At 39.7% G+C, this 25521-nt stretch overlaps 1 long non-coding RNA gene and 1 pseudogene across 1 annotated transcript; one reads left to right on the forward strand and one right to left on the reverse strand.

Annotated features, from left to right (window-relative positions):
• Positions 1-248: 248 nt before the first annotated feature.
• LOC143690181 (uncharacterized) lies at positions 249-16220 on the reverse strand. The gene is made up of 3 exons (XR_013179028.1): positions 15887-16220; positions 15219-15321; positions 249-632 (listed from the first exon to the last, which is right to left on the reverse strand). It is a non-coding gene; the product is annotated as an uncharacterized LOC143690181 (long non-coding RNA).
• A 5690-nt stretch (positions 16221-21910) lies between these two features.
• Positions 21911-24141, forward strand: LOC143690688 (PR domain zinc finger protein 4 pseudogene; annotated as a pseudogene).
• The last annotated feature ends 1380 nt before the right edge of the window (positions 24142-25521 follow it).

Raw genomic sequence — 25521 nt, forward strand, 5'->3', positions numbered from 1 at the left:
CTTCAATGAAGCTTTTGCATCTAAGCTTGGGCAGCTTCGAGTGTACCAGCGGAAACTCTCTTAGAAGAGACATGGTTATGATTCAGCATGACCGTCAACATGACTTTGTTGGCTGGTCTGGTGAGGCCGGGGCCATTTCGGTTTTAAGCATGACTATTTACAAACAACTTTAACATACATAATCTCATTTAATCCTCACCATAATTTTGGAGGGAGGACTGCAGAAATTGGATCTCAGCGGTCGTAAGTCTTAAGACAGCAGAGCTAGCGTGGGCTGAGCTGGGACAGGGCATGGGTTGTCCAGGAGACCCGTCCTCTACACACACTGCAGCCACCCAGTGGGCACCTTCTCATGTCACAAGAACACATTATATTGAGCATTTTGCGTATTTATTGGATCTCTATGAACTGCCATCCGTCAGAACATGGTGCTAAGCAAGGAGTTATCCATAGTGGTGACCACACGTAATGGATGGCACCGTGGGCCAGACTCCTGAAGAAGTTACAATGCATGATCTGTTCTCATGGTCTCTCTAAAGCTTTGTTCTCAAAATGGGTCTCATTCTTCCGCATGTTTCTATTACTTCCACAAACTGTTTTCATCTTTGTTTAACATTTGGAGCAGAGGGAATCTAGACAAAGATAAGAAGGAAGTGGAGATTGCAAAATCAATAGAATATAACCCTGAACCCAAGACTGATCAAATGTTACTCTAAAATTTGTCTGAAAAGTAATAGTTTCTGCAGTGATGGGTTAACTACGCATGTGACAGAAAAGCATAGGGGGAGTCCCCTTTTAACTACCTACGCCAAAATGGGAATCCCTGAAAATTGGAGTGTAGGCTTTCACTAAAGTATGGGGTTGTTCAACCCTGGTTATCTATAAGAATCACTTGGGGGACATTTTCAAATTATAGAGGCCCCAAATCAACCATATTTCTACTTTGTCGAAACTTTGAGTGTGGAACTCTTTCTTTTTTAGAGAAGTTGTAGGTTTACAGAAAGATCATGCAGGAAATAGAGTTCTCATATAATGACCCCCCATTTTTAACATTGTGCTTTACTATGGTACCTCTTTAAAAATGTTTCCCAAGTGATTCTGATTTGTACCAGACGAGAATCAATCAGTGCATTTTACCTACTATTTTAGCTAAAACCAAGAAAACTGGGGCCATGCAGAAAGCAGGAAATGCCCTCTAGTGGCTTAAAGAAGCTATTCTCCATTCTCCAAGAAACCACTTATTTTTGTCTTGCCAACAGAGTGCCTGGCACAGTATCCGGCCCAAATAGGGTGTTCAATAAATATCTGTCAAAAGAATGACTGAATAAGACCAAAGGACCCTCAACAATTTGGACATCTTCATTTTATTTATTTATTGTCCATTTTCATGAGCTCTCAAAGTGACCAGACAAAATGATCAATTCTTATCAATTCAACAAATGTACTCGTAGAATGTTAGAGTTGGAAGAGATCTTAGAAATTTTTATGATTAATTCTCATTTTATTTCTAAAACTATTGCCTAAACAAGCCTTTGAGCTCTTCTAGGGAAAAAGCTATGTTTTATTTACTTTTTTTTTTTAATTTACTTTTATATCCCCTCAGCTCAGAACAGAACTGGTGCTCAGTAAGTGTTTAATAAATGAATGAATATATAGGAATTAAATGAATTTCCCTAGAGCTCCTGCTGGTCAATAGCAGAGCAAGGACTCAATTCGAGAATTCAATTCAACAGATATTTGTCAAATGCCTTCTAAGAGCTGCAGTTACACGCTAAGTGCTGGGGGGTGAGGATGGAAATTGAGGTGGAGGCTATAAAGATGAGAAAGACATAGTCCCTACCTTCAAAGGGCATATATTCTATAACTGTGATGTCCAATATGGTAGCTACTAGCCACATGTGGCTACTTAAATTTAAATTATGGCTTTTTTTTTTTTTGACATGGGCAGGCACTGGAAACGAACCCAGGTCGCCAGCATGGCAGGCGAAAACTCTGCCTCTGAGCCACCGTTGTCCTATTTAAATTTAAATTAATTAAAAACAAAATTTAAAGTTCAATTCCTCAGTTTTACTAGCCAACATTTCAAAAGCTGGAAAGCCACCTCTTGGCTAGTACCTATCATATTGGACTGCACAGGTGAATATTTCTAGCCTCTCAGAAAGTTCTATTGGATAACTGCTATAGAAGGAAAGGAAGGTCATGAAACCTGAAACTAAGGTACAAGGTAGAAGGTGATAACAGAGATACAAATTAATTGCCTTGGTGCCAAAGGGGGGTGGTTTCAGGACCAGCCCCTCCCCACCGCCTCAGATTCTAAGGCTGTAAGAACAAGACTCTTTGACCACCAGTAATTAGCATGAGGCCTGACTTAAAGAAGATGCTTAATTCATGTTTACTGAACGAAAATAAGCTACTCAGCAACAATAGTGTTTTCCCTAATGTATTTCAAAAATAGGAAAGCATAGAGAAAAATATGCTAATCATCACTGTATCCACAACCTACCTATGTAAGATCTCAGCACGCTGCCATATTTGTTTCAGATTTTGTGTTTGCCTTAGGAAACAAATTACAGATGCATTTGAAGTTCCTGTGTACACTTCCCGATTTTCCTGTATGCCCTGACTTGGTTGTGTTTCAATTCCACTTATGTATCATATATTTTCTATATAAGAGTATATCCATAAACTACAGATTATTGTTCTCCATGTTTATACAAATTAGCATCATATTGCACATATCCCTTTTTAAATTTTATTTTATTTTATTTTTTTACCTACTGTATGTTTCCTTTTATATAAAGTTCAAAAACTAGCAGACTTAGCCTGTGTTGTTAGAAGTCAAGATAATGGTTACCTTCGAGGAGCGTGTGGGCGGGGAAGTGACTGAGAGAGGGCAGAGGTGCAATCCAGCTCCTTTAATGTTGTTTCTTTTCTAAAAAAACATTTTTATTGAGATTTCTTCATGCACCATATAGTCCATCCAAAGTGTACAATGAATGGCTCACAAATATCATCACATAATTGCTTATTCATCATCATGAGCATTTTTAGAACCTTGGCATCACTCCAGAAAAAGAAATGAAAAAAAAAGAGAAAAAGCCCATACATGCCATACCCCTTACCCCTCCATCTCATCGATCACTAGTATTGCAATCTACCCCCCTTTTCTTTTTACCTCTTCCCCACCCACATTATTCATTTTTTTTGCCCTTATTTTTTTACTCATCTGTCCATACCCTGGATAAAGGGAGCTTCAGACACAAGGTTTTCACAATCACATGGTCACAATGTAAAAGCTATAGAGTTTACAATTGTCCTCAAGAATCAAGGTTGCTGGAATATAGTTGAACAGTTTCAGGCACTTCCCTACAACCACGCCAATACACCGTAAACTAAAAAGGGATATCTATATAATGCATAAGAATAACCTCTCAACTATGTTTGAAATCTCTCAACCACTGAAACTTTATTTTGTCTCATTTCTCTCTTCCCACTTTTTGATCAAGAAAGCTTTCTCCATCCCATGATGCCAGGTCCTGGCTCATCCTGGGAGTTTCGTCCCATGTTGCCAGGGAGATTTACACTCCTGGGAGTCATGTCTGGGGCAGGGAGGGCAGTGAGTTCACCTGCCGAATTGCCTTAGAGAGAGAGGCCACATCTAACCAACAAAATAAGTTCCCTGGGGTGACTCTTTGGCATATTATCAGTAGGCATAGCTGCTTCTTTGCAGGAGTAAGTTTCATAGGTGTGAGCCCCAAGATCAAGGGCTCAGCCTATTGAATTGGTTGTTCACCCTGCTTGCAAGAATATCAAGAATTCTTCAGGTGGGAAAGTTTAATATTTCCTCCTTTCTCCATTCCCCCAAGGGGACTTTGAAAATACTTTTTATTCTCAGCCCAAATTACTCTGGGATATATTGGGGGACCACAATAACCTGTACAAACCAACAAGATCTCACTTTCTATTCAAGATTCCATGCACATATTATTTTGCAACTTGCTTTTGATAAGAAGTTTGCTTACCATTGTATTTTAAAGATGCAGCATATTTTAGAGAAACTTGCAGCTGTAATTAATTTTAATTGCTATGAGCCTTCAATTGTATTTAGCACACTACACTGTATTCTTTCTTTTGATGGATATGTGGTCTGTTTCTAATTTTTACAATCACCAGTAGGACTGTAATGAACATTCTTATAAATGGTTCCTTACAGGATATTTAGTTTATTCCTAAAAGTAGGATTGCTGGGCCAGAGATTCTAAGTATCTGCAACATTCTAAGTACTGAGATGTTAATTTCCCAGGGGATTAACCAGTCTATGTTCATGTCTGCACTGTATGAATGTTCTTATTTTTCTTTATTTTTGTCAACACTTGGTACTGTCAGGCTTTTAATCTTTGCCAATATGACAAAGTGTTTGCTAGGAAGCAAATGACATAAGAAGAAGAAAAAAAACTCTAGAGAATACTAGAATTTTAGTATTTTGATGAGAAATTGGTTCTCAGACCAAAGCAGTGACTTAAATAAGATAACTAAAGCTATATAACTAGAATATAAGAATGGCTTCCTCTTGCCACTGCTAGGTACAAGGCCAGGAAATTTTCAAATAGGACTTGGAAAACAGAACATATTTAACATGTTTGCAATGTGTTATATATTCTCCCTAACATAAACAGAATTTATTTTCTCATGTGTCCGGTTACATGCATTCCAGACTACCTAGCTCTCTACTTCTCTGCCTTAAGCCAATTTTTAGTGGAAGAAGTTATTGGAAAGTGAAAAGCTGTATAAATTAGAAGTCTATTGGTGGGAAATCTTAGCGATCTAAAGAGTTGTCGGCTTAACAAGAGGTGAGGTGATGAGTGTAGACCAAATCTTGAAGTATTTGCTCACGGCTAATTCATGTAGATGATGTAAATGCTTGAAGCACAGAAAATAATCCCATAATTTAGGAACATATTACCATTCCATTTTGTAGAGATTTTCCAGTATGATTCTAGCTAATACCCAAGGAACTTAAATGAACTTGTTCTTTTAGAAAGGCTTAAGAGCCTGGGGCACAGGGAAACACCCATGGCCCTATTTCCCTAAAGTGGTTCTTTGATGGAAATGAAGTATTTCTTAGCAACCTTTCATTATGGCTGGCATACTCATGGGAAATTTGAGATAATGCTGATTATACCTCTGTGAAATCCCTCCCAAAGTAATAACTTGAATTTTTTTAAGTGATACAAGATCTGAGAATGTTTTTCTTGCTTCTTCGTGTGAACTGGAAAGTTGTGACAGGGAAAGTGGATCAGACTCTGAGCAGCCAATATTACAGATGAAAGCTCGGATGAGCCAATCGTGTTCCATTTCACTAATCTGAACCTAACACTCGGTTTTCTTTTTCAGAAAGGAGGATTTATGTCACCTATGGTTTTCTATCTTAAAACCTATTTGTGGACGGTAGAATTTAGAAAAATTACATCTTGAAAACATCAGTCCTACCATTCAAAAAAGCTGGATGTCAGTTTTCGCTGTGAGTTTTAGAATTTGCAATTAAAAGGCTGTTTCCACAGTAGAACAGATGAGCATGAAAAATGAATAGACATTTTCTCAAGCGCTAAGAAAAAAATATATTTTAATCTTAGTTCCTCTGGAGATGCATGCAGTCCAGGTGTTATCTCTACAAAGTAAAGGCTAAAAATATGGTACTAAAGCTAAAAAGTTTAGACTGTAGTTTGATTTGTAGGTTCAAATCTATTTATTTTCCCTGCCACTGGGCAATTTTTGTATCCTTTCCATATCTTTTATTTCATCATCTGTATAATGAGGTAAAATGGCTCTGAGGACTAAATGGGATTAATTAATTCAACAAACATCTATTAAATGCCTTCTACTTGCCAGGTATTATCCTAGATGCTGAGGATGCAGTGGTGAACAAGGCAATGTCCCTGGCAGGCTTTGATCCTAGTGGGGGAAAATGACTGACAGTAAAAAATATATTAACAAGATCATGGTGATTGTCTCTAAGGGGCACTACTTTAGATGAGGGTCATCTGGGAAGATGTCTCGCGAAGGTGACATTCACGCTGAATGATGAGAAAAAGCCAGCTCTGTGAAGAGGGTGGGTGAGGAGAAAGAGGTCCAAGCAGAAGGAAGACCAAAGACGCAGGCCTGAGGTGGGATCCAGCTTTTCATGTTCAAAGAACAGAAAGAAGTTCTGTGTGGCTAGAGTGACACAAGATGAACTCAGAGGCAATCCAGACCCTGGTGAGAAATTTGGGTTTATTTTATGTGCAGTAACGAGAAAGACAAAACAAACCAAAACAGAAAAACCTTTCAGGTTACTGTGACAAGGATGCATGTCGGGAACAAGGAGTCGGGAATACTAGGTAAGAATCCATTGCAGTCACCCACCATTCATGATGATGGTTTAGGCGATGGTGGTGACAATGGGATTGGGAGAGGTGGACAGACAGAATATATTTTGGAGGCAGAACTTTCAAGACGCCATGATGTATTGGATGTGAGGATGAAAAAGAGGAAACGAAAATCACTCCTAAGCTTTTGGTTTGATCAACTAGGCAGAATGTTGGCCAGTGATTAGGTTATTTATTGTCTTTCAGCTCTAAACTCATCCTTCTGTACTTTGCTTTGTGATACCAGGAATGGGATTCTGCTTCCATTTTTCTGAATTGCCAGCTAGCTCACCAGTTGGTTCCTCAGGAGAAAGAAGGAACAAGCTCCTCCCTGTCTGCTTCCTATTCCTGAGAGCATTGCCCCAACAGCTTCTTCACCCCAGCAGCAGCAGTAGCTCCTTTCAATAGCAGCAGCAAACCCAGTTTGCAGTCATTCCAGTATCTTCAGAACACACTTCATCATGTCCTCCTTGGAGAGACATTGGCACTAGCCAAACAGAGCGCTCTCTTCTGTGGTCAGAATTTTAGCTCTGTGGGGTCCCTCCTTTACATTTCCAGATGTTAATAATCTTATCTTCTTCCTTTGTTCCTTTAGTCCTAAGGGTGGTAGCTGCTTCCTGAAGTTGCTACCCACAGTATCTTAAACTACTTAACAATTCTCTGCTGAAATAAGTGATGTGGTTCTATTTTCCTCCGTGATGTAGACTGAGTAATTAGAGGTTCCACTTACTGATGTTGGGAAGACTAGGTAAAGAGCAGTTGGGAGAATGCTGGTGGGGAATCCAGAGTTCTACCTTGGTCATAGCACTCTGAATGCCTATGACATGCCCAAGTGGAGATACTGACATCACTAGTTGTTAGACGATCTGAAGATGAGAAAAAATGTCACATCTGGAAATATACATTTGGGAAGCATCAATAGATGGCATTTAGAGTTCTAGGCCTGGATGAGATCACTTAGAGGACACAGACAGACAAGGGAAGAGGACCTAGAACCAAGCCCTGGGACGCTACAACATTTAGAGATAAAATTGAGTAGGTATGGCCCCTGAATAATAGAAAAATCAAGAATGTGTGGAATCTTAAAAGCCAAAAGAAGTAACTGTTTCAGGAAAGATGGCTGAATTCTGCTGAAAGATTGAGGAGAATGGAGACAGAGCAATGACCATTGGGTTTGACAATGTGGAAGTTGACTTTGCTGGGCACCAACCACATCGTGGAATTGTGGGGTCAGAACCTAGACTGGGGCAAAGTGTTCATGGGAAATGAGGGACTGGAGAAAATGCATACAGACAGCTCCTTTTGGTTTGCTCTGGAGGGTAGCAGGCAATAGGCCAGAGGGCAATGCCAAGGAGAGAGATTACAGCCCATTTGTGTGCTACTCAGTCACCCAGTGGAGGGAGAGAGAAATTGACAAGGGAAATGGTGAGTATGAATGGAGGAGAGGAGAGGAGAGGAGAGGAGAGGAGAGGAGAGGAGAGGAGAGGAGAGGAGATGGGTTGGGACACATCATCATTAGCAAATGAAGGGAAAGCAATAAGTGTTTGTTCAGATGCAAGTGGTTCTGTGGATACCATACTAGACAGTGAAGGGAAGATGTGGGTTTAGCTATGGTGGGATTTTGCCAGGCAGAATAATAGAAAGAGAGAAGACAAAGGAATTGGGATGTTGGGGAGGAAGCCATTGTAATGATGGAATTGGAACACTGCTGCTGGCAGAAAGGCAGGATATGAGAGGAGGATTCATAGATGATGGGAACATACAAGGGCACCCCAAGAAAACAGGGGTTCTGATGAACCTGAAGAATTGCAGCATGGAGGGTAACAGAGTGAGTTGGAGAAAGGAGGTGGTGGTCAGAGGGAGAGCCTTGAAATCAAGATTTAGTAAGTAGGAAATTTACTGGTACACAATATGGTTGGCACAATTCCTGGCAAATAGCAAATGTTCATAAGATATTAGCCATTATTATTGTTTGAATTTTAAAATTTATTTTTAATATGCAATATAGTCACATAAATCAAAATTTTGAAAGTACAAAAGGGTATAAATGAATGTGAAAACCTTGTGGCTGACACTCCCTTTATCCAGTGTATGGTCAGATGGGTAAGAAAAATAAGACAGAAATAAATAAATAATAGGGGGAAGGATGGGTGTGGGATGTTTTGGGTGTTCTTTTTCACTTTTCTCCTTTTTTTTTTGGAGTAATGAAAATGTTCAAAAATTTATTGTGATGACAAATGCACAGCTATATGATGGTACTGTGAACCACTGATTGTACAATTTAGAAGATTATATGCTATGTGAATATATAATATACCTCAGTAAAATTGCATTTTAGAAGGGGTATAGATGAGAAATTTCCCTTTTGCTCTTGTGTTCCCTTTCTTGAATTTAGCACACTGTTTTGTACTGCACACACTCCCTTTCCAGTTAGCAATATGTTTTTAAAGAGCTGCCTCATTCTCTGAATGGCTGCAAAATTGTCCATTGTATGACAAACAATTTTTATTTAACCAGTTCCCACAGATATATATTTAGGTCATTTTCCAAGCATTTTATACTATAAAAAAATGCTTCAATAAGTATCCTTTACACACCTCATTTTGCTCATTAGTGACTAGCTGTCATTTAAAGGAGAAATAATAATTAATACAAATATAACAATGCCTAGCTTAATTTTTTTATTAATTAAAAAAAATTAACAAACAAAACATTTAGATATTATTCCATTCTACACATACAATCAGTAATTCTTAATATCATCTCATAGTTGCATATTCATCATTTCTTAGTACATTTGCATTGATTTAGAAAAAGAAATAAAAGGACAACAGAAAAAGAAATAAAATGATAACAGAGAAAAAAAAAGACTATATGTACCATACCCCTTACTCCTCGCTTTCATTTACCACTATTTCAAACTGAATTTATTTTAATGCCTAGCTTTATTAGCATTCAAATAAATAAAATATAAAAAGGACATCATTTACTCTTCCATTAAAATTTTCATAGGTGTTTTAAAATATATAATGCTGAGTGTTTTTAGGTCATGGAGAAATAGGCATTCTCTTACCCACTGCAGTAGCAATGTATATACACTAAAAAAAAATAAATAAAGCTTGAATAAAGTTCCTACACTTTGACCCATCAACTTAATTTCCATTAATTTTTTTCCTGAGAAAATATTCATAGTCCTACAAATGCTTTGGGCACAGGGATATTTATCATAGTTATGTTTTTAACAGTAAAAGAAAAATCCACATATTTGGCTATAAGGGATTGGTTAAACAAATTGGGGCACATTTCTTTGATGGGACATGGTCACATCATTGGATGCTTTTCCCCAGTTCTTTTTTGCTTGGCAAAGTCCTATGTATCCTTCCTGTCTTAGCCTACATGTTACTTTCCCAGTGTAACCTTCCCAGACCTGCCAGAAGAGGGGAGGACACTATGCTTCTCATTTTCACAGGACCCTCTTTTTGCCCTCAGTAGCACTTACTAACACTGCAGTTAAATACTTGTGTGTCTAACTACTGGTTTCATATCCATCTGAGCACTCTGTTTTCAGCTGTATGAGAGCAGGTGATATTGTCTTTGTTTAAACCACTGTTCCCTTTGTGCCTTGTGCAGTGCTTGGCAAGGGCCAGTATTCCTTAGTACCTGAATCCATTCAGTACCTGGATTTGCATAGCAAGGCATATTGCGTTATCTAAATATCTGATGTCTGAGTTCTGGATAGCAAATAGTGAAAGTTCAGATATTGAGGTATTTATCAAGAAGTTATTTGACTCTGTTTATTCCCAAGTTTCAAATATCGGAAACAAGAGTTGGATAGTGAGGGATTCATTCAAAACTGTATTTGCACTTATTAGGTTTTCTGGGTTCAGATAGTGAGAGTTGGGTTACTACTTAGGTTGAGTGTTGAATAAATGAAGAAGGCAGTTTTTACAAACTACATTTTAGAAGAACTGAAAAATTTTCACAGTATGTTGTTAAGCTAGAAAGTAGGTGACTTTCGATTAAACGCCTTTAGTGTCGTGGAGAGGTCCTTGTGGCTGACTCCTCAATTCTCCCTCCAGGAGTAGGCTGACCATGGTAATCTCATCGCATACATCACTGCTGTTCAAGGATAGCTGGGTCTCAGCTAACTTGGGCTAATGAGACATGAGGAGAGCCTGTTGGGGTCTTCTGGAAAGATGCTATGGGAAGTCAATCTCCCTTACCTCGGCTGGTTGTGAACAAAAAAACATGCAGCTTTGGTTGCTGTTGCAGTCAGGAGCAAGGGGAAACTACCTAATGAATTGAGCCAACATTGTGTCAAGAGAGGGCCAGGCTCCTCTATGACAGCATCAAACATCCAGACTGCAAATTTAGGTGAGCAAATATATTTTCTTATTGCTTTGACCAGTTCAAATTGAATTCCTATTATTTGCACACCTACACACAGGGTTGATATATTATTTAATGAAGAATTACAAATAATATTGCATCTTTATTTTTATTAAGAAAAAATCTTATATATTATGAGCTCCTTAAAAAGCAAAGCATAGGGTGGGCCATGGTGGCTCAGCAGGTAAGAGTGCTTGCCTGCCATGCCAGAGGACCCGGGTTGGATTCCTGGTGCCTGCCCATGTTAAAAAAAAAAGCAAAGCATATATATCCATATAGAAAAAGCTAGAAGATTTTATAGAAATATTAACCCTAATAACCTCTGATATCTCTGGTTGGCAGGATAGTGAGTGATTTTGTTTTTCTTCCTTAAACTTTTATGTATTTTCTGCAACAAATGAGTATTACTATAGAGGCAGTTAGTTGTAGAATGTGGTCTCTGGATCCAGCCTACCTGGCCTTGAATTCCACTTCCTTTATGTACCAGCTGTTTGACTCTGGCTAAGTTCTTATTTTCACTGGGCCTGAGAGAGACCCACAGAGATCAGGCCTTTACCACAGTGAGCCCTGGAGATGAGCTATGTCCTGTCAAACCGCCATTTTGTAGCTGTATAATTTGAAACAAAAGGGTTGGAAATAAATATCTTGACAAGGTAGTAAGGATACAATTGATGAAAACTGGAAGGGGAGGAGAAAGTGAAGATGGGAGATAGAGTTGGTTCAGGTCACTTTAATGACAAAATATGGGAGTCAAAGGATGTCATCTAAAGCTGATATATCATATACTATAAGCATATGTGATAGCACAATGAAGAACATGAAAATGGATAAAAGTATTCACTAAAAATTGGGTGGTCAGAGGGAAGGAGATTATGGGTGAGGAAGACATTTACTCATTTTATAATTATTCATAGGAGGAAATTCACAAATAATGTCTAAAGAAATAAATGATGAAATATTATATGACAGTATAAACATAATGGTAACAGTTAAAAAAAATACAAACTTTCCCAAATATCTGAAAACTAAATACCTACATATATACACATACACACATACATAAATACACAAACAACAAAGCAAAGGAAAGAAAAAATAATGAAAGACAAGAACTGTATAAACAAAAAATGTAACAAAATGAAGAATAGAAATGTTAAGGCATAATTATTCTATTGAAAACTATAAATAGGCTTAATTCATCTACAAAAGGCAAAGATTTTCAGATTTAATCAGGTGGCAAAGATTGCTAATTTTCTTCCTGTATCCATCTTTCCCTTTTGCTACCCAGGATTTTAACCCAACTCTCTGCTGAATTAAACTGGTACATGGCCAGCCATCTAGAAACAACATATTCTAACCTCCTTGTTCTAGTTTGCTAGCTGCCAGAATGCAACACACCAGAGATGGATTGGCTTTTAATAAAAGGGGATTTATTTCATTAGTTCTTCAGAGGAAAGGCAGCTAACTTTCAACTGAGTTTCTTTCTTACACGGGAAGGCACAGGGTGATCTCTGCTGGCCTTCTCTCTAGGCCTCTGGGTTCCAACAGCTTTCCCCAGAGTGATTCCTTTCTGCATCTCCAAAGGCCTGGGCTGAGCTGCGAGTGCTGAGATAAGGTATGCTGAGCTGCTTTGAGCTCTCTCATTTAAGCACTGGCCAATTAAATCAAACATCATTCATTGCAGCAGGCACGCCTCCTAGCTGACTGCAGATGTAATCAACAACAGATAAGGTTCACACGCCATTGGCTCATGTCCACAGCAATAGAACTAGGCACCTTCACCTAGCCAAGTTGACAACTGAATCTAACTACCACACTCCTTGAAGCCAGAGGTCTTCCTGTGACCAGGATCTTGCCTACATTTAAAATATATCCACTGAATAAGTAGAAGTGGAATTGATGTGTATACCTTCTGCTTCATGTAATTAGAAGGAAATAATATGCTTTCTGTTCCCTTTCTTTCCCTTCCATGGGGCTGGAGGGTGACTTGGTCAATTGGGTGTACCAACTGACCAAGAAGGAGAGTGCTGGTTTCCCCCACAACTTTGCCAATGGTATTTTGTGAATTTTGGATATTTTTTAGCCAATCTGGTAAGAGAAAAATGGTATTTCAGTATAGTTCAATTTATAATTCTGAGGGAGGTTTAGCATCCCTTTTATGGTCAAGGGATGTTGAAGTTTCTTTTCTGTCTGTTCATAACATTTGCCTATTTTTCTACTTAATATTTTAAAGTAGATTTGTAAGAGCTTTTTGTATTAGGAATGTAATCATTTAGCTATAATATGAATTGCAAACATTTTTAAAAAGACAGACATTGAGAGTGGGAGAAGGAGACAGAGAGAGAGAATAGGAGGTAACGAAGTGGAGACAGTGAATATGAACAACTCTTTCAAAGACATTAGCTCTAAATTGAGAGCAGAGAAAAGAAAAGATAAATGGTGGAGGATATGATGCCTAAGGAGTGTTTTTGTTAATTTCAAGATGAGACCTATTAGAACATGCTCCCACACTGGTAGGAATGATTCCACAAGAGAGGGGAATTTGATAATGCAAAAGAGAGAGATTAGGAAAGAAAAACAGAGAGGAGACAAGAGCAGGAGGTGGGTCTCTGATTTTGTAAGGCAGGATCAGAGGCAACACAGAGAAAACAACGGACAGGCAGTTCATCTACAGAATTCAGAGAAGAAGCCACAGAGTGGGTGGGTTATTTCTTTGATGGTGAGATATGAGGAAAGTGCCTCTGACTGCTTCTATTTTCTCAGTGAGCTAAGAAGCAAGGTCAAGAGCTGAGTGTGAGGATTGCTGGGGAGGTTTTAGACAGTTGAGACAAGAGAAAGCAGTAAAAAATCATGTCAGAGAGATCGAAGGCAAATGGATGAGGGAAAGGATTGCTGAGCAGAGCTGAGGGCCCAATTGAGAGTCAAATTTATGAAACTCTTAGAGAGTCCCTTCTAGATTTACAATATTCATGGAAACACACCCTAAAAGAGGATTGGATCTGGAATGTTTGGGTCAAGTTCTTCTCCTGACCTCCAAAACAAAACAAAACAAACAGCGAATTTAGGTACTAAGGAATTAAATGCCAAAGAATATGAAGAAAATTGGGGAACTGGGCAAATTTAAATTTCTCTTCTAATGTGTAGACAACACTCTGAAGTTCAATGCCAAACTAACTGGCCGCTCAGAATGTCAGCAGCAACATGAGTAGCTGATCTTAGAGCTGTGTTTGACAAAACTTATTTTTAACCATAACCTTCAGTAAGAAATGAACTATAGGGTGGGCCATGATGGCTCAGCAGGCAGAGTTCTCGCCTGCCATGCCAGAGGACCCGGGTTCGATCCCCAGTGCCTGCCCATGTAAAACAAAAAAATGAACTGTAACTTGTGATGTATTATTGGTGGTGTGTTGGAAACAACTTACATAGGCTCATGGGAAGTTGCATCCTCATAAATTTTGTGACCCAGTTATTAAACACAGCCAATTATTAAAAATAAATTATTTAAATTTATAATTAAGTAAATTGCATTAAAAACAGAGGTAATAAATACTCAAACCTCATCACTTTCTAATTATTTTACTACATTTTACAATTACTCTGCTCTTGAGCTTAATAATGTCTATTGTGCAATAGTGTGCTACTGTGTATCTTTTCCCAAGTCCATTTTCTCTGATATCATTTCTGGTGGTAGCTAGAAATAACCCAGGGTGCAAATAGTTACACCACAGAAATTGGCAAACACTCTAAATCAGGGCTTCATTTATGTTTGAAATAAATGTTATGGAAACGATGGAAAAATATTAAGTATGTAGATTAAATTTAAAAGTGCATAGTGTTTTTGGCTATTCTATTGCAAATAGCACCAAAAAAATTGAGGAAATACTCTTGCAGTATTTGAAAACTATTATCTGAGTCAGCAAAGAGATCTTGCGTATGTCATGAACAAGCCAGTAAAGTTCTGACATGTCTTTGCTGTTTCACTTTCATCTTCTCGTTCACTTAACTGAATCTATCAACTAACATTCCTTCAAGAATATACTCATTCCTTAGTAATGTGAGTGACTTCTTTACTGAGTCAGATATAATCAAGCATTATTCATAGTGTGATTTTGTCAAGTTATAGTTGAATTGCAGCATAGGTTGGCTATGGATATAAAAATCTGGCAAAAATCAATGAAAACATTCTCCAAAATCAATTGGCTATATGAGATATACAACAAAGAGTATTGCATTCTTAATATTATTTGTAAATAGTGAGCTATACATCCTTTATGTCAGTAAAATTTATAACGGGTTTATGTACATATGCACTTTAACTTTTCCCCTAGAGAGCCAGATGTTAACTACTTACCAGCACACCACTGCCATTGCACACATACCTTTAAATCTTAAACAAAAGCTTCATAAAATAATGCTTCTACTTACTATGGATGATGCCTTCTTGTATTTTATATACTACTATTTCATTAAAGAAAATCCATGCTGCAATGTGCCGAACTGATTTCATGATCCAATAAAAGGTTATGACCTGAAGGTTGGAAAACCCTGTTTTAGAAGTCTTTAGTTACAGGTGCTGAAGTTCTTTCTTGAAGAGCTATTCAGAAGGAGGGTAATCAAGTTGTTCTTTTTAGATTCAGAGTTTAAACAACAACAGACACTCAAAAAAACTGAAGTGGAAAAAAATTTTTTCAATCAAGACAGAACTGGAAATCCAAACGCCTAGCCTTTACAATACCTACCCTAAAGACAACTCTGCGATGTTATAATGGCACTAATAGTATATGCCTGTATTTCAGCTTTTCAGATGAAAGGCCTTTTCTATAATTAAAAGCCAATCATTCCCAAGAATACCTACTTCTCAATTATCTACATCCGTGGAGGTAAACACTACTGTGGATACTGTTTTTCTAAATGCTGCTTATCTGTCCAAGTAGGCCAGGGAAAGTGCTGGCGTCCTCCCTATGTCTCAATTTGGTAAAAGAGAATTCAGTGTTGACAGAGATGACAATTGGCATGAGCCCATTGACCATATTGCTAAAAATACCTAAATGGTTAGATATTCTTGGATCATAAAAGGGACAAAATGAACCAACCTTTTGGCATTCACCTACATTTAAGTAGACTTTCTGTCCCTAAATTTGCATGTGTAGTGCCTCCTGTAGCAGGACCCACTGCTTTGGGGGGTTTTGACAAATCCATATCGATATATGTTAACAAGAAGTCCCTGCTAGGATTCCTGTTGCTATAACAACAGGATTCCAGGTAACAAGTCATTCTAGGAGGAACGAATTCACATCGATTAAAACATTTTTTACAGTAGAAACCACAGAGACCTTTCTGATAAAGAAGGCCTAGCTGACTGCGGAAGCTGGGTCAAATGCAGACAGCCCACCTCTCGGGTTGCCCGAGGCAATGGGGCAATCACAATTGTGCAGAGAAGGCTAAAGACATTCTTCTCAGGTTTCCCTAAATCTACCTAGGAGCCTTAATAGTGACCAGTGGAGTTTACCCTTTGGGGTTGGGGGAAGTCCTTTGAGAATCGAAGGAAAAAAGGGGGCTATCCAGAAAAAGTCTTTACCCAGTAAATTTTGCCTACAATCTCAGGAAACCCACAGACCCTCCTCATACCCATCCCCAGGGTCAGAACCCCTGTTTTTAGGTGATGATTTTCCTGGAAGAGAATCTAGAAAGAAGAATGGCAAACAATATAGACCCTTCTGACTATTTCAAAGGCCCTAATCAAAGAAAATACATCTTATGAGTTGCTGTGAGATCCTGAATTCGTTCCATCAATTAAATCTTTATGTACATATTACACTTCATTGTCAAAAGCATTATTTTTTTAAAAAGCCAAGGACAACTGGATATTCTGGACAGCCTCAATTACATCTGGAAATTTAGGATATTTATTAATTAATAGCAATGGTTTCTACTCTTCCTTCTTTCATAGGCAAAGCTGGCTTACTACTGTGAAAGAATGAACTGGGGGGAAAGTCTGCTACAGAAATCCACGTGGAAAGAGGGAATTGTGCAATTCTACTCAGGCACAGACATGAAGCAGTGGCAGAACCGCTGTGTTTCACCCCTACCCCATAATCCCTATCATTGCCCGCAGTCTTTGATGTGGTCATTTGACATTTTCATACATTATATATAAAGTGCAAGGCAAATGCAATTTTGAGACAAATCTGCAGATTACTCCTTTTTAAGCTCTTCCCATATAGGAATATTAGGAGCTGCCGCTGTCCGTTAATCATTCTACGCTGAATTCCCCGCCTTCCACCACTGGCCTGATATTTATTATGAAGATTGTCCCTTCTCCACTAACCCTCCTCTCAAAGGAAGGGCTATAATATGAGGCAAGCCAAAGGCCAACTTCCCAGATTCCAGGTAACAAGTCATTCAAGCAGGAAAGAATTCACACGGATTAAAATGTTTTTACAGTAGAAACCATTGAGACCTTCCTGGCTGTCCCGGCAAAACTCAGAGGAATCTAAATTCTGGGACCCCCAGATTGGCTTAATAAACAGTTCCCCCCAACTGGAAAAGGAGGCACAGAAATAACTTAGAACCAGAAAACACCCGATAGAAAAGCCACCATCCTGTTCTTTGGTTCTGGCCTACCGATGCATGGACCCTTTCATTGTCTCTGGGTTGTTTGAACGTTATAACATCAAATACTCTTTTGGCACTGGGTGAGCTTGACATTTAAAAAACAAAGATATTTTAGACTTCTAAATAAGTTGCACTACTGGTTGTAAACCACAGAGGACAATGTGTGATGGCCATCTTCCCAACTCACTTATTATGTGAAGTGTCATGTTTTGGTTCCAGTCCATAGAGCTCAGGAAGAATAGGGAGCCTGTGGTAAATGGATATAGCTGGGAAACGCTAAGAGTAAACACTAGTTGAAAGATATTTGCTTTTTCATCGGGAATTCCTATCCCTGAAATAATAGGAAACACAATTGAACTTTGTTATACTATAAATAAATTGACTCTTTCCATTCCCAAACAAATTCTACCAATAAAAACAGACAGCTTTATGTACATTGTTAATGATTTTCTTGTACCTTCTGTCTTTGTGTTTCTTTGTGAATGTTAGAAGTCAGTGATATACACTGAAATGAAACCGTAGCTGGGATTTGCTTTAAAATATTGAAGAAAAGTAGGTATGATGGATGTATCAATCATGGTTCCCCAGAGAAACAGAGATTACATATATATAATTTATTTTAAGGAATTGGCTCACGTGATCTTGGAGGCTGACAAGTCTCTGGCAGGTTGGAAACTCAGGGAAGAGTTGACACGGCAGTCTTGAGTCTGAAATCTGTAGCACAGGCTGGAAGGCTGGGAATTCAGGTAGGGGTTTTGTGCTGCTGTCTTCAGGTAGAATTTCTTCTTCTCTGGGAAACCTTGGTTTTTGTTCTTAAGGCCTTCAACTGACTGAATGAGGCCCACCCACATTTTTTGAGGGTAATCTCCTTTACTTAAAATCAACTAGCTGTAGATGTTAACCACATTTACAAAATACCTTCACAGAAACACCTAGATTAGCGTTTGATCCAGTAACTGAGTGCTATAGCCTAGCCAAGTTGACACATAAGACTCACCATTACAGCGGATAAATGCATCAAGGCTGACAAATTGTAGATAACTGTTAAAGTTGGGTGATGGGGCACATGGGAGTTCATTGTAACTTTTGTATTATTTAAAATTTACACATTTTTTTTAAAAAGTGAAAGACACAGAATTTTCCCATGTAAGAAATCTTATACAAATTTGAAGGCATACAAAGGAGGTCATCTGAAAAATCTTGCTGAGGTATTTCGATTAAGATGAAAAATAGATGGTGCATTTTTAGCAAAATATGTCTTGATTTACTTTGTACTTAGCATTGTTATTGGAATGACTTAAGGTTTTTGGGATGTTATAATGTATGAACATATTTAGCATGTTGAAAGAACATGTATTTGGGGGCCCAGAAAGTGGGATATGGTGTTTTGGAGCTGTATATATCCCAGAAAAACATGTTTTACACTTAACCCATTCCTGTGGGTGTGAACCCATTTTAAGGAAGATCTTTTGATGAGGTTACTTCAGATAAGGTATGGCCTACCTTATTTAGGATGGGTCTTAATTCTCTTACTGGAGTCATTTATAAGCAGAATGAAATTCAGACAGATAGAGAGAAAGCCACAGGAAGGAAGAAGCTGAATATCAGCAGAACCTGGAAGAAAAGAAGAAAAGGACCAGAAGACACCACTACATGCCAGCTAAGGACCAAAGATTGCCAGCAGCCAGCCCCAAGATGCCCCAATCTTTGGGGGAGAAAGCAGCATCTTGATGATGCTTTGATTTGGACTTCTATCCTAGCCTTGAAACCATAAGCTAACAAATTCCCATCATTTATGCAGAATGAATGAATGAATGTAAGTGACTTTCAACATTTTACATATTTTGTTTGTCATATGTAAAATGGAGCAAGGTTAGAGGAGGAGGGACAGTAAAAGAGGTGTGCCAAGCATGTGATGGTCTGCTCTAGCTTTCCTTTGAAAAAAGGTGATGCCACAGAAAAGGATGTGAGGAGATACAACTACAGGAGAAAATAATTCGTGAAATTCAGTGAGAAATTAGGACGGCTGACTCAGAGAAAAGGACACAAAGGAAATGAGAGAAAAGGCAGGTAAGAATGTGGGGAGAGGCAAAAACAAAGAGATCAAAAAAGGAGAAGAGAAAACTTTCAAGTTCCTCTCAGAGATATTTCACTCAAGCTTCTGCTCTCTCCTCCACCTCACCCCTCCCCCTGTCCATTTCAGAAATTTAAATGATCCCCCCATTCTGTGGTGCCATCGCTCCTGGGAATGGGGCACAGCACTTTGTCAACTCATATAAGGAAGATATAATGGAATAGAGGCAAATCCCTCAGAAAGCAGTTCATTCTTTCATTCTCATGGAGCTTAGATAGAGGGACTCAAGAAGCTTAGTTATTTAACCTGTGTAGAGAAACAGGATCCAGATGCTTTGAAGATTAATTTAAAGGGCCCACCCTGAGGTTAACAAAGAAAGGCTAAATCTTGCCAGGGCCTGGAAACTCATATTAAACGCCTATCCAGGACGCGACAGGGTGGTGAGGAAGTCCCCAGCATAGATGCAACGTAAGAGGAGATTATGTACCTAGAGGTGTACCCAGCCTCTGTACCACGAAGGATAGCTATGAATGTATCTCCTTAGAGAAAGGCGCTGAAGATAAGGACGAACCCTGCTGGCCTCCTGGACCCTGTCATTACCTCTTTGCACAAAAGCATCCTACTGTCAAAAAGCAAGAGGAAGAAAAATGTAAAGGATACCAATATTTCTAGCCAGGACAGGCTCTGCACTAATGACCAGACAAAAGGAAATACAGGTTTCTGTTCAGGAATCATCCCCAAGGCACAAAATGGAACATACACCAACTGTGCTGCATTCTTATCATCTCTACCATCTGCACACAGTGTTGCCAAACAACCCCTGCTCTCTGCCCAGCCCATTCCCTCCAGACAATGCTGCAGGCAGAATCCTGCCATTATTTGTTCATATGGTTTTATTAACCCAACAATTTAGAGGCAGGGTTTAGAAGAAAATCGTGGCATTAGATAAGTGTGTTGGAGTACCTCCAAGGACAGGACAGAAGGAGTTCTGATAGCATCCTCTAGGACCCTAGAGAAATCCTACCAAAATCTTTCTGTGTGAAGAGAACAAATGGGTATTGTTTGAAAACTCAGATCCAACTTAAATGCAGTTTAGTAAGGAGCATACATTTTCTTAAGCATGCAGCTTGATTAATTTTTTTTTTTTTTTTGGCATGGGCAGGCACTGGGAATCGAACCTGGGTCTCCGGCATGGCAGGAGAGAATTCTACCTGCCGAGCCACCACTGCACTGCTTAGATTAATTTTTACATACGTTTACACCAGTGTAACCGTCACTCAGCTCAAGACACAGAATATTTCTATCACCCCTCAAGTCTCCCTCATACACCTCAGAAGTAATTACTAGTTTGATATCTGTAGTCATAGACTAGTTTTTGCAATCCTTGAACTTCATGTAAATGGAGTCATACAATATATATTTGCGGCATATATGTTTTTATTTCTGACTTCTCTCATTCAATACTATGTCTATGAGCTTCATCATTGTTGTTGCATGTAGCAGTACTTCATACTTTTAAAAATTGTGTAGAATTCCATTCTATACATATCCCACAGTTTATTTATCCATTTATTTTTGAACATTTGGTTTGTTTACAGTTTTTTGTTAACAATAAGGCTTCCCTGAACATTCTTGCACATGTGCTTTGGTGAATATATGTGCTCATGTCTCTCGGATGTTTAACTAGGAGTGAAATTGCTGGGTCATAGGACAGCGGTATATTTGTCTTTAGTAGGTACACACCAGTTTTTCAAAGTTGCACTATTCTCAGCTCCTACCAGCAAGGTCTGAGTTCCAGTTTCTCCACATTCTTACCCTCCCTTGGAATTGTCAGTCTTTTTAATTCTAGCCATTCTCCCGGGTGTGAGGTGATAATCAGTGAGGTTTCATCAGCATTTCCCTGAAGTCTAATGTGGTTGGTATGAGTACAGTTTGATATCCAAAACAGCAGTTACTTTGGAGTCATTTCCAAATGAGAATTATAACAATTTTTAAAGAACATTGGAAGCAAATGACCATGATGGCAAATACCATTACCCATGCTTATCACTCTCTGCTTTTCTTCTCCCACATTGTCACCTTTCTTGAATGAGAAATTTTTGTTCTCTGCCCGGATGAGAAACAAAGCAGAAGGGTAGGCATGCGCGCACTACTAGGTCCCTATCTAGCCAAGGCAGGCAGGTTGGGCATCCCCCCTCCTGGAGCTTCTGGAGGAAAGGGCCCGGGTGGTCCCCTGAATCCCCCATCCAGAAGCCTGGCGTGTGGCCGCTGGCCCTCAGAAGAAGTTGGGTGGCCCCAGACGGTTCTGGGGCATGTGGCCACGTTTGTGTGGCAGTTGTAAGCCAGATGTGGTAGCATATGACCCTAGATGCAAACCCTGATGCCGGTTCCTTACCTATTCGTCTCTCTGCCACTTGACCCCAAGCCGATGCATCACAGGATCCCGAGCCCAGTGGGGATGGAGCAACTGACTTCATTCTCTGTGAGCAATGCTTTGCCAGTCCAGAAATTCACACAGGGTTGGCTGCCTCACCCAACCACAATGCCAACCCTCCCTAGGCCTGCCAATGGCAATTCCAAGCCTTGATCCCTCCTTAAGCTCTCTGCCTTTGCTTTATCTCTGATGCTCCCAATGGGTATTGGGGATTGAGGGGTGATGTGCTGTTTGCCAGAAAGAAACTATATCCTACTTCCACCACCTTACCCTCACCTGGAAAGCAGTGGCCTCAGAACCGTTCTACCTGGTATTTTATCTTATTTCAACTGACAGGCCACCTCCTCGGTATCTCTACGCTATCAGTGTTGATGGTGATACAGCATTATCTATCACCAATAACCTTTCAGCACTAGGTCCCTATCTAGCCAATGGAAATGTTGGATTAGAACCAGGCACGGTTTCAATAGACTATCGCTCTGAGAACACACATAGTGCCCAAAGTCTTCGCCTCAGTGATGGTGCAATGGACACGACAATCACTGTGGAGAGCATTTCTAGGATTACCAGCCCAGTTTCTACAGATGGGATGGCAGAGGGGCTTGCAATGGATGGTGTTGCAGGTGAGCATTCTAAATTCCAAGTGACTCCAGAAGTCATGTGGATTCTGTGGGCAATAGCCTTGCAGCAAACACTGTAGGACACGATACCCATTCCTGGAATGGCCTGGAGCTTCCTGTGATCATGGAGACAGACCACATCACAATTGGGTCAACAGGATGGCTGATAGTGCCTTCAGTGACTCCATCCATACCGTGGCTATGAACACCAACTCTGCAAGCATGGCACTCTCTACCTCACACAACTTTGCCTCTCTAGAATCTGTTTCCCTCCACAAAGTTGGCCTCAGCCTAGAACCTGGGGCCATCTCCTCCATCACCTGGGAGGTTGTTCTGAGGATAGGTCATGTAGACGTGTCTTCAGACAGTCTTTCATTTGTACTAACTTTACTGCAAATGGAAGTTTCCAATTCAAATACAGAAAGTATGGCAACTTTGTTTACAATTTGGTACACTCTCTGTGACCCAGCCTATCCCTTAGACTGCCCTGATCGTGGACCAGTGACTTGTTCCTGACACCCCAACAGAGAGCAGAGTGAGGCTTTCTCTCCCAACGCAGCCTGTATTCCGCCAGTCAATTGTCAGTGCAGAAGTTGGTTTATGGACCTGCTTTGGGCCTCTAATTGGCCAACAGTCACCACATGGAAGTCAGCAGATTGGACAGACAAGGCAGTTAACCATAACTGGAAGATTTACCACAGTGGTGTCCCAGGGTTCTACATAATTACAACTGATGAAAGCGAATGTAATTGGATGATGTTTCTGTGTAAAGCCAGGAAGAGCAGAATCTGGTGACTTATCCCCATGATGGGAAAACCTACTTTTGTACTCACAAGATATCCCCCCTGAAAATGAACCGCTTTTTCACTGCAGCCAGGATTGTGCTCAGCAGATTGGTGTTCCTGAACACCCAGACATGCACCTCTGTAACTGTGGCAAGGACTGCAATTCCTAAACAGAGTTCAAAGCCCACCTGCCCAGCTACATCCACAACCACTTTCCTAGCCAGGGCCACGGAAGCAGCCACGGGCCAACCCACAGCAAAGAAAGGAAGTGGAAGTGCTCAATGTGCCCCCAAGCTTTTATCTCTCCTTCTAAACTTCACATCCACTTTATGGGTCACTTGGGCATGAAGCCCCACGAGTGTGATTTCCATAGCAGGGCTTCCAGTGACCCCAACAACCTGCTAACTCACCTGAAGATAGATACTGAGACTATCAGATACTGAGACTATCAGATCATGCATCCCAAGTGTTATAAGCTATCCTTGAGAACAAATCACTTAAAGAAGCATCTCAGTTCTCATGAAGGAAAATAGGATTATGTTTGTTAGAAATGTACAAAGGCTTATCTAACCAAATATCAGCTCACCTGCCACCTGAAAACCTCTGCAAGGCTCACCTCAGTTCATTAGCATAGGAGGAGGAGGAGAAGGATTTGGAGGAGGAAGAATTAGTAGATTCTGTGGGGACAGAGGACTGTAGGATCAACGAGGAAAAGAGACTATTTTGGATAGAAAATGCAAAAAGAAAAAGCTCAGATAATTGGTTATCCACTACAATAGTTTTTATACAAAATGGTGGCTTATTTCCTTCCACCCTGTAGTCAAAACAGACTAAATGGAATGGATAAAGCACTCCTAGGAAAAGCATCCTAATAAAAATGCTTGAACAGATTGAGAAGAGAGAGCAGGTCAATTTTAGGTTTGGGAGGAATCTAGAAGCTTTGCTAAACTGGGCATTTGGATAATGAGATGCTAGTCCAGTTGCCAGATGCTGGCACTGAGAGGACATGAAGAGTGGCCCAGCGCACAGAGAGTCCAAAAAAGCTATTCCACAGAAAGAGAGAGAGAGATGAATAAAGCAGAAGCATGCAGAGACAAGAAGAAACCATGTGAACCCAGATAAAGAGAGAGTGGGCCCAGAGAATAACTGTAATGGTACTTGATTCCTAGTTCCATCCCTCTGGAGACTGAGCTGCTTATTTGCATTGGTTTCTGTAAGATATCCAGTGAATTTTCCATTTTTGGTGAAGCTGGTTTTAGTACATTTTTTGTTACTTGCCCAGAGAAGTCACGGACTAAAGGAATTTGTGTCAAACCCACTAAGGGCTTATTTTCCTTTTGGCTTTGGATGGGGAAAGGAGGCTAAACTCCATGTGTCCTGTTCCTGCTGCATCCCAGGACCCCCTCCATCCAGGCGAACCCTGCAAATGCTAAATTGCTTATATTAGGTCCAGCAAACAATGGAAATAGAAACAAAATTGGAAAGTTCTAAAAATAATAATAAGGAGAACACAGGATCTCCTGCTAAATTTTAGCCTCAGTTACCTTTTCCTGCTCTCTGCTCTAATCCTAGTCACTTTTATACTTTCTGTTCTACCACTTATCTTCTTTTATTCCCTTGCTCCAGCCTCTTGCTTTTTGAAAACATGCTGTTCTTTAGAACAAGGACAGTCAGGAAACAAAGGCTTTTTGGTTTGGGGATGCTGTTTTCCAAACCCTGGGGTGCTCAATTTTTGTTTCCTTATGTATCCCTATGAGGTTTGGGGGCACAAAAAACTATTGGCTAAAGAAAAACATTGCCCAGGATGAGGATTCATAAAAATGTGGAGATCAAGGAGCAAACCCGGACTCGCATGAGTCCAGCCCAGTCCTCAGAGCTGGATGCATGCCAGCCTGATAGAGATGCTACAGACTGCAAACTCAAAAAACCAGGCAGAACAAATCCCTCTGCTAAATAAACGGAATAATTTGGTAATTAAAAGGGCATGAAATGAAAGCAAACAAATAGAATAGCAACTTCAAACAGCAAGAAACGTGCCCTTTTAAATTATTTAACTAGTTTAATAATCTAGCTGTAACCCAGATATTTATTTAGACAACATCACAGCTGAATTACATGAAGTCATTACTATTTCATGCAACCATCCCCCCAAAGTTATATATATAAAAAAAAAAGTAAAAACAACCATGGCTCTGAGAAA

The sequence above is a fragment of the Tamandua tetradactyla genome, chromosome 7, assembly GCF_023851605.1.
Source record: "Tamandua tetradactyla isolate mTamTet1 chromosome 7, mTamTet1.pri, whole genome shotgun sequence".
NCBI lineage: Eukaryota > Metazoa > Chordata > Mammalia > Pilosa > Myrmecophagidae > Tamandua > Tamandua tetradactyla.